Source organism: Rissa tridactyla, chromosome 2, assembly GCF_028500815.1.
Source record: "Rissa tridactyla isolate bRisTri1 chromosome 2, bRisTri1.patW.cur.20221130, whole genome shotgun sequence".
Classification (NCBI taxonomy): domain Eukaryota; kingdom Metazoa; phylum Chordata; class Aves; order Charadriiformes; family Laridae; genus Rissa; species Rissa tridactyla.
The window spans coordinates 7913779-7927788 of record NC_071467.1 but is presented as its reverse complement, the minus strand read 5'-3'; the positions used below and the strand labels follow the sequence as shown (position 1 = coordinate 7927788).

General features: G+C 38.9%; 1 protein-coding gene across 5 annotated transcripts in view; it reads left to right on the top strand.

The window, feature by feature from the left end:
• KHDRBS3 (KH RNA binding domain containing, signal transduction associated 3) overlaps positions 1-14010 on the top strand; it is a 94019-nt gene that overhangs the window by 68658 nt on the left and 11351 nt on the right. The gene's annotated exons all lie outside the window — the stretch shown is intronic.

The window sequence follows — 14010 nt, the reverse complement described above, 5'->3', positions numbered from 1 at the left end:
TTTTTTTCAATTTCATCTTAAACAGCAAAAATGTTATAAGAGGCTTATTAGAAATAACCCCCAGTGTTATTTGTCTCTATAAGTATAAAAGTAAAGTTGAGTAGTTGAAAAGAAGCAGAAATGAGAACTGCAAAGAGTTCTAGTGATGCGAAATCATAAATCAGAAAGCTTTCAGAAGTTCAGGAAAACTTAATTCAGATTCATTTTGGGAGGGAGTAGGGGCAGGAAGAGGAAAAAAACTTTATAAAGGTATTAAATCATCTGAAACACGGAGCTGACTGTATTTTCTTACTACTTATATGTGGTTATATTCCAGTATTTCACCTTTATTTGACTGTTAAAACAGCAGTACACCCTTTAGTTTTACTCCTTTGTGGAATTGTCTTTGTGAGAAATTTGAATCTCTTGCCATTTGTGTTCCTTTCCCCATTTTATTCTCAAGAGTATTTTTAAGCACATCCAATTTATTTTCTTAAAATGTTGCTTTCTTCAAAGAAGTTGCTATTTGAAAAACTCCATGAATTACAAGAAATACTAATGTATCCGAATGATGGGAAAAATGCTATGAAGTACAAACTACTTGTATTAGGTGATAGTTTGAACTTAATGGCAAATATCATGTGACACATTATTTACCAGCTTGACTTATCGTCCCATTAGGTACTTCTAATGTGCACATCTGGAAGGGGACCTTCCGTGCACCTTTTACTGAGTTGTAATTTATTCTTGCTCTTACTCTCTTAGACCAAGCATTCCTAGTTAGTCAGTAGTAGATTTTGTAATGTCATCGAGAATTTCTTCAAACTTCTACGGCAATAAACTTCAAATAGTTGAAACAAGAATGTTGAGAAAATGGTAAAAAAAAAAAGTGCTCTAGTTCTGCATTACTGCTTTGGTTTTTTTGGAGTGATTAGAGCTTCAAAACTTGTGCTGTGGGAAGACAAAAACAGTAGGAAAGGGAGATATTGGTGGATATTGTGATGTTGATAAATAGATGCTGATTAGACTGTTTCACCTTCTGCTAAATATTTAAGACTTTTTTACAGTGTAGCTATATCTGAAATAGTACAGAACTGTTCACAGCAAAGTTGAAAACAAAGCTGTTTATACCTGATATCTGCTTTGCTGTTGTGTTGACACACCTCACTTAAATTTTGTTGTATAATTATGGAATGGTTAGATTTGTAAGGAACTTTAAAGATCATCTAGTTCCAACCCCCTGCCATGGGCAGGGACACCTCCCACCAGACCAGGCTGCTCAAAGCCCCATCCAGCCTGGTCTCGAACCCCTCCAGGGATGGGGCATCCACAACAACTCTGGGCAACCTGTTCCAGTGTTTTACCACCCTCAGAGTAAAGAATTTCTTCCTAATATCTAATCTAAGTCTCCCCTCCTTGAGTTTAAAACCATTAGCCCTTGTCTTATCACTACACTCCCTGATCAAGAGTCCCTCCCCGTCTCTCCTGTAGCCCCCTTTAAGCAATGAAAGGCCGCAGTAAGGTCTCCTTGGAGCCTTCTCTTCTCCAGGCTGAACATCCCCATCTCTCTCAGCCTGTCCTCACAGCAGAGGTGCTCCAGCCCTCTGACCACTTTTGTGTCTCTCTTCTGGACCTGCTCCAACAGGTCCATGTCCTTCCTGTGCTGAGAGCTCCAGAGCTGGACGCAGTACTCCAGGTGGGGTCTCACCAGGGCTGAATAGAGGGGGAGAATCACCTCCCTCGACCTGCTGGCCACGCTTCTGTTGCACGCAGCCTGACTTCCTCTTTGTTGTGATGTGTTTTTCCTGAGCTTGGAAGAGGTGATCCTTGAATATTAACCAGCTTTCTTGGCCCACTCTTCCCTCCAGGGCTTTATGAATATTTCCCTGTGCCCAACTATTTAGTCAATGTGAAAAAGCTTAGTGGAAAGTTCAAGTGTCATTATTGTTGAGAACTAACAGATTGAAAACCCCTTTGTGTCTCATACTTGGTTCCTACGGAGTCTTGTAAGCTACTGAAAACTGACAAAAATAATATGACTTAAGAAACCAGCAGTGTAGGACCTGCAAAATATGAGGTTCTGTGGGATGTTACGTTTAGGGAGCAGCTGCTGATAATGGTTTTTTGTCCAAAAAGAAAATTACTAAAATAGTCCTCAGCTTTTATGTTGGTAATTCTATTCTGTTTTACTACTTATAGTGTTGGTAAATGGGTTTATTGCACACAAACGTTTGGACTGCATTACAAAGTCATTTGCCTGAGACAAAACTAAACATTACTTGAATTTGTTATTTTTTTCCATGTGAAGAAGGTTTTCACTAAGATTTTTTTTCCTTTGAATTGAAATTAGCAGAAAGCAAATCTTCCAAGAAATGAAATTGCTGTTGTAAAGGGCTAATACATAGGAATATATATAAATATTCTTAGATCTAATATGTGCACATGCTTATCCCAGTCTGGAAGGAGATACTTCATAAAATGATTGCTTTGCTTTGTATTCTACGTGTAGTTTCACAATACGTATACTGTTAGATTTTGTTGAATCCATTATCTTCTGAATGATTACTTCATTTTTTCCCTGTAATTTTATTAAGTGCTGCACGGTAAAAGAAAACAAGAAATTATTCACTTGTACGTTTCTCATGGGGTATCGACACTCATTTTCTGGCATATTTTCTGGCTTGGCAAAAAGATTTTTAGGATTGTATTGGCAGGCAAAAAGTAATAACTATAAACAGCCATCTGAGCTACCTAGAACAGCATTCCTATCTTTAATCTGAATATCAAATAGTAGCCCATATTGCAAAATGTCATTTTGTAACCACTAAGAGACACTTATCATATTTAGGTGCATTACAATGTCCTTACTGTGAAGGAAATTAGGGAAAATTGTATTGTTTTCATAGTTTAGTCTTATATCATTCTTGCTATTTTGCCCTCATAAAGAATGTGAAGAAAATACATTTGCGCATAGAGGGCATTCACGTGTTTAAAATGCACCATTTAGTGACTACCGTGTGTAAATAACTTTTCGTCTTTCCTCCTGTGAGTTGGAAGTAGTAATCTTAAAATGCAATAGTATTTCTAGTATGTCTTCTGATATTAATTTCTCTGGAAGGTTGTGATGATGTTGGGTATTAAAGAAGAAATTTGAGAAATAGCTAGTAAACTGAAAAGGTGGATTTGCTCATTAAATTATTTGCAGTAGTTTTTCAGTATATGACCCCTCTGCCTGTGCCTCTCTTACCTGGTTAATGTTCACAAGTGTACGTTGTGTGTACATGTGTGATACAGTGGAGGCAGTTGAAATACTCATTTTGGTTTTGAAGTTTTTGCCTATTTTAGCGATTCATCTGTTGAAGATGGAAATTCTCCGAATTTGACCATTCAGTAAAACACAACATGACTATCCTTTAGTGTTTCTAATTTTGATGTTTCTAGTGTATTTCCCAGAAATGGCCAAATTTGAGATGGAATAGGATGGGTGATATGTTCAGATATGAAAAATAGCGCACTGTATATTTGTGTGCATTAAGGTAGTTGAGACTTTGGATACCTCTGTAAACAATTCTTCCTTTCTATAGCCTAACTCCTTGCTGCTACCAAATCATGTGTGTTTAAAAGCTTAATGGTGTTTTATTTGACATTGTGTGCGACTGTATCCTTTCTGTGCTTAGCAATCTGAAGCTTTAGTTAAAACCCGTCACAGCACTAATGGGGAGAGAAACATCAGAGTTTTCTCCGAGTTCTCATCTACCTTAACGCCCTGTAATCCTATAAAAAATTATTTTCCTTTAAAATATTTTCTTATCCACAGTTGGTTGTTTGTGCAACAAAGCCCCAAATAGTGCTTCAGGATGTCTTTTAACAGAATTTTTTTTGTATGGTCAAAAAGACTTATCCCTTGGAGTTGTACTGAGCTTTACTAATATCTTAATTGATTTTTAGAAGAGATGTGACTAAATTATGTGTATAGTTTTTGCAGAGGATTGGTAGGTGTTATTTTTACCAATATGAACTGGGATGGTTAATCAACTGGGCTGTTCAGTATTTTTATTAAAAAAAATATACAATTAATTTAACAAAATATTTCTTAATTTCTGAAAACTAAAGGCTAGCAAACACTTAAAGCAGCCAAGACAGTTTTACCTTAGTAGAGCATAATGAATGCTGTCAAAATGATCATCATTTATGGCTGATAACTCAGTGCCTAGCTAAGGAGAGCAGCAAGACTAGGCTGAACGTTACTCTGCCAGGCAGGGAGACTTCACATTATGCAGTCAGTAATTCCTTCGTAAAATATCTTCTATATGCATATGTAGTAACTTAACATGTGCAGTTGTATGCTAAAAACCTCTTTGGGATCTTACGATAGAATGTGAGTTACAGGTGTGAAATGTCACACTCATGTGACTGCTGGTGCTGGTATTTTCTTAGGTCAGATGAACACAGATGTGTCAGCTCCCCTCACCAGCACATATGCATCCTTACTTACATGACCTAGCTGACTCTTAAAGGGCTTCCCCACATCTGTCTAGAACTGTAATCCTTTATTTGGATTTATTGCAGAAAGTAGTGGGTGTTTTAATGGCCTGATGTTAATGCTAGACCGATTTTACTATGAAAATTTAGAGAAGAATATTATGGAGGAAACGGGAGCATTTAGTTCAGTCTTCATTTAAATTTGTAGATCAGGTTAAAACATTTTCAGCATGAAGAAAAAAATCTATTCATTTTAAATCTCTGAAATATGTTTCAAATTGAGCAAAAGTGCTTTTGCCCCTTAGCGGCTCCATGTATGATCCGCACAAGTGTTGGCGAAGACAATAATAGGGCAAAGGGAAATGGATGCTAATAAATCAATTGCCACTGTCAGTTCACTGTTTAATGTTCTCCAGAATACATAAGATTTATCATGGAGGAATTGTAGAATAATGGTAGTGTATGGAAACAAAGTCCACCAGGGAGATGTACTACATCATTCGGATTTAGCGCTGCCATCTGCTTAATAGCATTGAGATGACTAGAGAGGTACTTATGATCAACCATTCATAGCAGTGACAGATGCTGCAGAAAGTTAACATGCCAGAGAACGATGTTTGTTGCTAAAATTCAGATTATGTGACAAGGTTGCCGAGAAAGCGGGCCGGGTTTGTTACCTCTCCAACAACATTAAAGGTTTACTGTGTGCTTTTAAGTTTGCTATCAAGAGAGAATGGGTAACACAGCTACTGTAGTATAAAAAAAAAAAACTGCGGAGAACCCCATCTGTCTGCTTCATGGCACTCAGAAGTTTCAAATAACTTTAGGCTTGTCTGCTGGTATTTAAAACTGAATACTGCTTGTCTTGGAGAAAAAAAAAAACAACCAACCTGCTTTTGTCTAGCTTCATTGTCTTTTTATCTACAACAGAGATCAGCAGTCTGGATCAGCAAACAGGAATAGTTTGTATAACTATATGCCTGTGTCTGTTTAGGGGCAATGCCATGGTTTACCCCAGCCAGCAACTAGAACCATGTAGCCGCTCGCTCACTCTCCCCAGTTAGGATGGGGGAGAGAATCGGAAAAGTAAAAGTGAGGAAAAACTCATGGGTTGAGATAAAGACAGTTTAAAAGGTAAAGCTTTAACAGGTAAAGGTAAAGCAAAAGCCCTGCACATAAGCGAAGTGAAATAAGGAATTCATTCACTGCTTCCCATGGGCAGGCAGGTGTTCAGCCATCTCCAAGAAAGCAGGGCTCCATCACGTGTAGCGGTTACTTAGGAAGACAAACACCATCAATCCGAACATCCCCTGCCTTTCCTTCTCCTTCCCGCAGCTTACGTATGCTGAGCATGTCATCATGTGGTCTGGGATATCCCTTTGGTAGGTTAGAGTCAGTTTTCCCAACTGTGTCCCTTCCCAACTTCTTGTTCACCCCCAGCTTACTCACTGGTGGGGTGGTGTGAGGAGCAGAAAAGGCCTTGAGTGCTCAGCAACAACAAAAACCCACCAGTCTGCTCTCAACACTATTCTCATCCCAGATCCAAAACAGAGCACCATACCAGCTGCCAGTAAGAAAGTCAGCTTCACCCCAGGCTAAACCAGGACAGGCAAGAAAGTCATTTGTGTAGTAATGTCGCTTTGTGTTCTCAGAAATTATCTAAAACAGTTTTAAAATTATAAATCTTCAGTCAGGGTGTTTTCGCCTTCACTCCATTGCAGAATTTAATCTAAGCACTGATACAAAAGAGGAGAGATTAGGATTTAGGGTAATTGCTGGTTTTGGCTACTGTTTTCTGCAATGTTTTTTGTTTTCCCCACTTCACAGAATGGCAGGGGTTGGAAGGGACCTCTGGAGATCATCTAGTCCAACCCCCCTGCCAGAGCAGGGGGGCGCTTGCCTATTAATGCTCTAGATCTCTGTCTGCAACAACCATTCTGCAATTGGCTTAAACATAGTATTTCTCAGTTGCTCTGCTTGCATACCTGCCAGTAATGGCTACTATTCCAAATCACACCAAAATGTGGTACATTCCAATACCTGTAAGTCGCCTGCAAACCTTAGAGCCATGCAGGCTGGCTAGTCTGAATTGAGGGAACTGGCAAATTCTCTTTAGTATACCTATGTTTCAGTACCGCTACTTCATTCTGTTTATTAGAGAAGGTGCTGGGAAGGGAGAAGTACATACTGCAACTTTATTCTATTTATCTAAAAGCATGTGGTAATTCCTAAGCATGTTAAAAATGCAGCGTTACAAACACCGTGCGGTGAAGCCTTGTTCTTTACCACTGTTTTCAACAGTGACTGATTCAAGACACAAAATTGCTTTAAAATAGGGAGGACTGTGCACAAAGACCTCGTGGTTTGAAGGGTTTGAGGAACCTTGTCATTCAGAGCTTGCGGTGGTTACTGAAGAACTAAGTAACCAGATTGGGTTGAAAAGAGGACTGAAAAAACCCCACCTTCAGATCTGGCAGCGGCCTTTGTTCAACTGATGCCTAAATAATGCAAATAAATTGGTTTTCTAAAATCCTTCAAATCTCTAAATCCCTGATTTTATGCGGCTCCAGAGGCACCTTAGTTTTGAGAGAACCTGATTCCTATTATGTAGTTTGTGGCAAGACCCTCCCCATTTTTCCATTAGAACTCAAATTTTTAGGTACATTCTGAAACCATGCTTAGTAGTCCTACAAAAGATGACGACAGTATTGTTTAAAAGAGGAGGATTTTCATAAAGAGCTGAGTATATGGATTTGAAATTAGATTATAGAGGTGTTGCTACTGGTATTCGAAAGTTAATTGCTAACATTTTGTTTGTGATGCTCAGTGTTTTAAATTTACATTGTTAAGTTTGTCAGCAATCATGCATTTCCAGGGTGTATAAATATGCATTATATGCAAAGCAGTGTCTGTTACTGTAGCTTTCCAAGATGTAATGCTCTGGATTTTAATGCTAGGAGCTGTTTGTATTTCATGCTCTGGCTAATAAATCAAATCAATCCACAGCAGTTTGATTTCTGGGCACAGTGCAAATGGCTAGTATTTTGCAATTGTTGCTTCTGAACACCTGCTATGTACGAGCTTATTGGAGGTTATAATTCTGCACAACTAAAGCCGCAAAAGCATTAGCATAAAGAGGCTAATGTATCTTTTAACTGAAAATCCCTGCTATGTGGTTTTCTGCTTAAATTTTACGCTCATATTATTGGAAGAGATTTTCTGCAGTTTTTCAGATCTAGTTCTTCAGGTTTAGATAGATTGTTTTCCTTTTTTGTTACCTGTTAAAATGTGACACGATAAAATAATCGGACATGCCTCAATAGCACAGATAGTTTCATCTGTGAGTCTCGCATACACGTTTCAATTTGCTTTTAAAACCGGTTTGCAGAAATCTGGTCTGAAACCTCAGTAAGCAGGAATAAGACTAAGGCAATCCAGGCGTAATGATGGAAGAAAGCTTATCTTTAAAGAAAAAATTAATCTTAACACAAGTACATCACATGCTGCACTCATAAAATTGGGAAAGGTTTTTAAAATCCTTGTCATGTTAACATTAGTAAATTACTGTTTAAGAAATGTTAGGATTACTTTTAATTTGTACTAATTATACTTAGTAAAGTGCTTTTTAGATACCAAAAATAATTTGTTTTCTTCATGACTTAGGTATTAAACTTGACTATGACTATGCCTCAATGTTTTCTAAACAAATGAAAATGCATTCTAAAATAAATTTAGAGACCTGTTGGAGAAAACTTAGGGGTGTTATAGTAGTACAAAAAGTAGTAACATGAAATTTTAACTACTTGAGGAATCCAAAAAAGCGATTACTTAATAAAATTAGATTATGTTGTGTGATTGGTTTAATTTTACTTGGGTGATCCTACAGTATCTTAAACTGGGTGCTTGAATTACCACAATATAATTATAAGAGGACGAGTATTTTGTAGGATTTTTTCCTTGACTGGTTGCACAGGTGAAAACAAGACAAATGAATAGGTCAAATAAGATCTTTTGAGAAGTCCTTAGAAAGAAAACTCATTAATGGTGAATAATTTTGAAATATAAAATGCTATATTGTAGTTATTAATGGTAACTCGTTGAATTAGTCATAGTTTTAAAATATTGTAATTACATGAAGGCTTCAATTTAATTACAGTATGGTTTGTTTTTTTTAAAAAGGTACTTTAAGCTTGGATGGTGGAGGTAAGAAAAAGGAAGGAGTGTATTCTGTTGCTAGGCCTCAGCAGTATGCTGCAGCAGTGCTCCTAGATGTGTTGTCTTTGGGGACAGAGCCTGGATAATCAGACTTCCGAATCTTACAAATTAAAGTTATTCATTTAGAAATAACTTTTCAAATGTCTCACATAATGAACTTCCTACTGGTTTCATTAGGAGATGCCAGGACAAGGAAGAGAGACGACATAGTCTCTCTATGACTAGAGAAAGGGCAGCATCATAAATTCACACTCACAGCAGACAGTGAAGAATATCCATAGGGAAGATTTATTTTCCCCAGCGTGGAGTGGAGAAGGAACTTCACTGGAAACCCATGCTTTCTTGGAAGCCAGTGTCTACGAGTTGAATGAGAGAGGCATGAGAAATCAGGCTTCATCAGTTCAGAACATATTTTTGTCACAGAACACCTTTTTGTAGCTGAAGATTTGACACTGTTTTGCTGGTTGCTAGTCAACATACGATGTCTGCTTACTAGCAGTACTTGAAAGTTGCAGTTTTTTCTCTTAGATTGTCCTGTAGTACTTGGTTGCTTTCAAGGGAAGAAAAGTCTCGCCTCTTTGTGTTTATGAGGAAATATCTATTTAATTGGACAACTCCAGAAAACAGAGATGGTTGCAGGAAAACTTTAAATTGGTCTTCTTTCTCCTGCTTGTATTTTATTTAAGAAGAAATACTGGGAGCTGTAAATTGCACTTTTAAGCACAATTTTGTCGTCATTCAGTTGACAGGTGATGAAAAATACAGTTTAGTAACCATCATAATTTGAGGTTTGTGCTGTGTCAGATGCGATGTGCTTGGAACATACATGTTGATAAAAGCAGTAGAGCTCACATAAGGCCAGCAGACAAGTGTTAGCAGTGAAGTGGATTGAATTCTCTCTAACTCAAGAGGCAGAGATCTGCCTTATTGTACTGGGAGAGGCAAGGCTGGAACCTCGCCTGAGTGAGGGGCACTGGGGAGGCACTGGAAAGATCTCAAACCTGGGAATACATTGCTTTTAAATCTGTCAGATGCTTATGATTATGGAGCCCCGAAAACAGTAAGCATAATCTTTCTTTAATCGAATGCATTACTTGATGGCACTCTTATGATTTTTTTTCTCAAATGCTATTCAATTTCAGTTGATGAGTAAGGGTATCAAATTTATAAGAAACTGGCGAAAGTTGTACTGATACTTCCTGAGTAGTGTTTCTAATGGCAGAATGGTGACATACCGTCTGTGTGGTTTTTGTGGACGATGATGTATTAGAGGCGGTGTTCACTTGGACTCCAATCTGTGACAAGTAACATCACCTTGGATCCCTAACAACATCTTACGCAGGGCTCGAGGGATAAGCAAGAACTAAATGCAATAATACCCACACGCAATGGATAGTCTAAAGGTTTTGACCTTTCAGGTCTTCACTATTCTCTGCTGCTTCTGCTGTCCCGAGTAGCCTTGTCTGGAGGGAAAGGGAAGAAAACGCATCATTTTCCATGTTAATAATTATGTTAGTTCTCATCTCCATTCTCCATTTAGCAGTTGGAACACACTTGGTACACGCTTGGATAGTTTAAGACTCCCAGTTCAGTTTCCTCTGACACCAGTCTCGTTCACTTCCCCCAGACTCATTTGCCAACCAGACAAATGCATCGTGGGGATGGCTGGGATTTGGTTCTAATTCACAGGTTGAACCAAAATGTGATATTAAGGCAGCCTGAGTTTTTTTTTTTTTTGCTGGTGCTTTCTTGTTTGAAGTAGCAAATTTTTGACATTTTACTTAACATTTTTCGTGTTTAGGAATGGATTGTTGCTGTATCCTATTCACAGCTTCAAGGTAAAGCTATAGCTGCCTCTGCTGTTCCTGAGAAGAAGCCTTATTTGTACCGCCTGCTTCAGTCACCTCTGCTACTTGCCATTTACCTTTCCTGTTTTGAGAGATAGGACATGGAAGGGGGAATACTAAATGAGTTCACAGACAGCAGTAATTGGACGTTTCAGATCATAAAACTGTTGGCTTTAGGGAAATCTGTATAGTTCCCTGCCTGGCAGGTAGCACCAGAACACAGATGCCTCCGAGGGCATTTCACTATGCTTCAAAAGTGAAATCTATTACATCTTCTGCTGTAAAAAGTAATTTCTAAATAGTGATAGCTAAGGGAATCCTTGAGAGGGCACTCTGATCATCTTTTAGGATTATAGGTAATAGATTTGCTCTTTGTATTATCCATATGAGAGCACAATGGGATATAATTTAAGGAAGATTGCATCATTTTTTCTGTATTTTATAAAGCTTTCACTTATAGGTCTCAAATGTTTTCTGAGATCATTATCTGTTTACAGACATAAACTGAGAAACAGGGATGAGAATATGTACCAAAAGCTTCTGCTAAGAAGTGCCACTTCTGCCACTAAATAAAAATCTGTCTGCAAGGTACAAGAAAAGATGTGGATCTCCTCTTGATATCCTGGTTTTGTATTGTCCTGCTGTTAACTGGGTTACAGAATATGGTGTTCTAGTGATCCACAGAAGCATTAAGAACAGGTACTCAACTCAGTGTTCAAGACAATTGTGGAGTTATGAGAAGCTTCACTACAGTGACTGTTATCTTGACAGCAACATTTGCGTTACATTGTTCTTCCTGTTTACTGTAGATGGGTGCTTTTTGATATCAGAAGCAGCTGCGTCTGAAGAACTGGTAGGAATCTGGAAGGAGGATCTGGTAGGATTCTCAAGGGAGGTGATTCTGCCCCTCTGCTGTGCTCTGGTGAGACCCCACATGGAGCACTGCATCCATCTCTGGGGCCCCCTACATAAGAAGAACATGGACCTGTTGGAGTGGGTCCAGAGGAGGCCACAAATATGATCAGAGGGCTGGAGAACATCTCCTATGAGAACAGGCTGAGAGAGTTGGGGTTGTTGAGCCTGGAAAAGAGAAGGCTCCGGGGAGACCTTTCAGCACTAAAGGAGGCCTGCAGGAAAGATGAGGAGGGACTCTCTATCAGGGTGTGTAGTGATAGGATGAGGGGTGATGGTTTTAGACTGAGAGAGGGGAGATTTAGACTAGATATTAGGAAGAAATTCTTTACTGTGAGGGTGGTGAGACACTGGAAAAGGTTGCCCAGAGTTGTTGTGGCTGCCCCATCCCTGGAGGTGTTCAAGGCCAGGCTGGATGGGGCTTTGAGCAGCCTGGTCTAGTGGGAGGTGTACCTGCCCGTGGCAGGGGGTTGGAACTAGATGATCCTGAAGGTCCCTTCCAACCTGAACCATTCTATGGAAAGAGCCGCGTCCTTGTGGAAGAGTTCTGTTCAGATGTGGTCATATCAGTCAGGGTCTGCCATGTAAGACCTCTTGCTAGGGATATCCTCAACATGAGACGTCCTCTGTTCTTCCTACTTTGCTGCTGTTCTGTGCAACCTCTGTGTAGAAGGACAAAGGTGATGTTGGCACAAAAGGAAACCTTCATGTTTGGAAGGTTTTTTGGTCACTTTCTCAAACTGCCCTGACTTCTGTCTAAAGGGAGCAGTTCCACAGTTACATGTGATAATAATGTGTAAAAGAAAAATCAGGGTACTTTTTCCATTTTTCCCTAGTAAGCATTACAGGAAGCTCAACTGGTTGCAAAGACTATTTTTCATCAATGAAGATGAAGAAAGTTTCAAGTCACTCAGTGCTTAAACCTGGTATCTGGCCATGTCAGTGCTTAAGACTGGGCTGTTCCATTAAACTAGAAGCTTTCAATCAGACACCGTTTACTCTCCCCATAGCAATGAGGCCCCCTGCCATACTGCTGCCGTTTCAAACACAGAAACGGCATAGCGCTGATTCTAAAAGATGCCTATTTCAAATCTAAAGGGCCATGGCAGTCGCATTCATTAATCACAATGTATTTTGACTACATTTATGCATATTTTGGAAATACTCTAGAATACTGGCACTGTGTGGCTGGCACGCCTGTTCTAGGATTGTCACAAAAATAGCCTAATGACCTATTCTGATATCTTCATGAGGGTTAGGTTGAAACTACCATTCTGTCTACCATTCCCAAGAGAATATCCCAACATTGCTACCCAGAATAAGCTAGCAGTTAATATAGTATAAAAGGTAAGAGTTCCTTAAGACTTAGACATCATGTCAAAAGCAGTTGCTGCTATTTATCTTTTTTTATAAAGATTTGTTCTTCTATTATGGCTCATCAAGATATTTTCAGAAACAATCAGCTTAGCAGAAAAGCCTGAGAAATTCAGGTCATATTCCATAAGACCTTCGAAGGCTTATGTTGAATACCTCTAAATTAAAGTATTTTAAGACATTTCTCACAGCACAGTGATTCTAGAAAAGCGGCAGAAGCTTCCCAGTCCTCTGTTTTACTAGATAAAAAAGCTTCTGTAAGGCTTTCCTTCATCAATGATGCAGTGCTAAAATCTGAGGGTGCTCTTCTCTGTCTCAGGCTGTTTCTTGATCAGAGAAAGCAGATACTTTGCCCTGGCCTTATTTAAACTGCTTAAACCTCACTTCATGCTTCCTCTAAGCATTGTAGAATTAATGCCCAGCCTTCAGCAATTAGATCTGACATACTTGTTGAGTTTGTTGTTGTTTGCTAATCCTTCTGTGCCATTGTGTGATTCCAAGTTTTTATGTCGACATGGAAAACCAAAGCATTTTTTCCTTTGCCATCTCTGCTTCTTTCTTGTCAGCCCAAAGACATTGTGCTGGAGTGGGAATACGAAAGTTAAATATGAGTAGATATAAGCAAGGGCTCTATATGTATAAAAGACCTGATTCACAGCTGATACTCCAGTGTTGATTGCACTTGTACTGTTTACCTGATGGTTAGGAAAATGCTTGAAAACTCACCTGACTATCATGCAATGCAATTATCCAGCTGCAAAGTAGACAGTGTGGAATTTTCAGGTACTGCCCCCATCTGCCGCTAGGAAGAAACTGCTTGCAGACAACTGGAGAAGTAAGGGAAAATTAAGAAAACTGAAGAAAATGACCTCGTACGAACTCAAAGCAGACTCCAGGTTTAGTGTTCTGGGTTAAACAGGAAGGGATCCATGGTATGGTTTTTCCCTTGTTCTGAAAGGAGGGAGGCACATGAGGTAAAGAACAAACCTATTTTGTGGTTTTGTTCTCTTTTTTATGATAGGAAATTAATAGGAAGAAAAGGGTTTCCCTTCCAGAATAAATCCATTAAAGGGAAATTGAGTTTGAATAGTCTCCAGTCAGAATGCCAAGATGCCAGAGAATATACATTAAAAAAAAGGTCAGTTTTTCTTTTAAAAGCATCCTTGACATCACACCTTCTGTCCAAAGGGAGAATTATTTA